Below are 1,651 nucleotides of genomic sequence, written 5' to 3' on the forward strand. Positions count from 1 at the left end.
AGGAGACTCACTTGAGCCCAGGAGTTGGAGGTTGCTGTGAGCTGTGATGCCACAGCACACTACCCAGGGCGATAGCTTGAGGCTCTGTCTCAAAAAGAAAAGAAAAGAAAAGAAAAGCACCTTTCTGGAAACTGTATGGTCAGGCACCTTCAAAGTTCTGGGCCCTAATGCTAGGGAATGTTGCCTCTCTGCTCAGCTGCAGAAATGCCTGGTATCAGGTCAGCTTTCTAGGCTGTGCTGTAGTGCAGTATTTGTTCACATTTATCTCACAGCACACTTGATTGTAGAGTTGAACTTCCGCAGCACCTTAAATTACACTGGTCAAAAAAACAAGTAAAAGAAAGAATATACTTACCGTGCTTTGAACTTCTTTCAAAAATTAATTAATTATCTTTAAAATTGTTAATAGCACCCCTAAGATCCTCTCATTGCACACCAGTTGAAATCATTGCTCTAGCAGCTTTTAATTTATAATGGGTATTCCCATCATCTACAATTTCTGTATTTCTGTACAGTTCTGATGCCAGCTTCCTGTGATTACTTGAAGCTGGTTTACATCAATAGTTGTGGGTTCTTTTATTTTTCAGCTGCATGCTTTGTTGGAATACAAGGTGAGGTCATTGCACTCTGACATGCAGCTGTGGAGCCACTACCAGATGAAAGCACTGAGTGTTGCTCACACCAATCCCTGAAAGTCAGCTCCTACCCCAGAGGAAGAACCCTTGGACCTTCATTGCTATAGATTGGATTCAGGCTTAGGGTTTTAAAATTATTTATCTATTTATTTTTGAGACAGGGTCTCACTCTGTCACCCAGTATGGACTTCAGTGGTGTCATCATAGCTCATTGCAGCCTCCAACTCCTGGGCTCAAGTTATCCTCCTGCCTCAGCCTCCTGAGTGGCTGGGATTAGACACCATACCCAGATAATTTTTCTAATTTTGTTATAGACGGAGTCTTGTTCTACTTGCTCAGGCTGTTCTTGAACTACTGAGCTCAAGTAATCCTACAACCTTAGGCTTCTAAAGTGCTGAGATTACGGACAAGAGCCACTGCACCAGGCCTAGGATTTCCTTTTTGTAATGGTGGTACTTTGAGGCATAAGTAACACACAGAGTTATGTACCAAGGTAAAGGGTATACCTCTACGAAATGTGACAAGTGGAAACACTCGTGTGATTGTCACACTCACTATAAAGCTCACATTTCCCTTTCCACATGCAGTCCTCCTGTGGAGTCTACGTGTCTATGGCTCTAGTTATGGCTCTGCTGGGACATCCCGTTCCGTAAACGGGGCACATTGGATGTGCTTCTGTGCCTGATGCCTCTCCCTCAGCAGTAGTTTGTGATGTTCACGTGTTACGTGTATCTGAGGTTTGTTGCTCCTGTAGCTTGTTTATGTCCTCCTGTTGATGCCAAGTGCTGTGTGTGTACGACCTGGTGCAAGTTTTAGGACAACCCTGAGAAATGGATGTTATAAATTCTAAATTTGGGGTGATGAAACTGTGGCTTCAATAGGTCATTTGCATGTACAGCTCCTACATACCAGGCCAGACTCAAACCTCAAACTAGATTTGTGTGCTTCAAAGCTTATGTCTGGTTGGAAATGTGATATGCTTGGAGTTTGGTAAAATTCAGAAGTTGACTATGGAT

Source organism: Otolemur garnettii, unplaced genomic scaffold, assembly GCF_000181295.1.
Source record: "Otolemur garnettii isolate 467f Iridium unplaced genomic scaffold, OtoGar3 scaffold00087, whole genome shotgun sequence".
Classification (NCBI taxonomy): domain Eukaryota; kingdom Metazoa; phylum Chordata; class Mammalia; order Primates; family Galagidae; genus Otolemur; species Otolemur garnettii.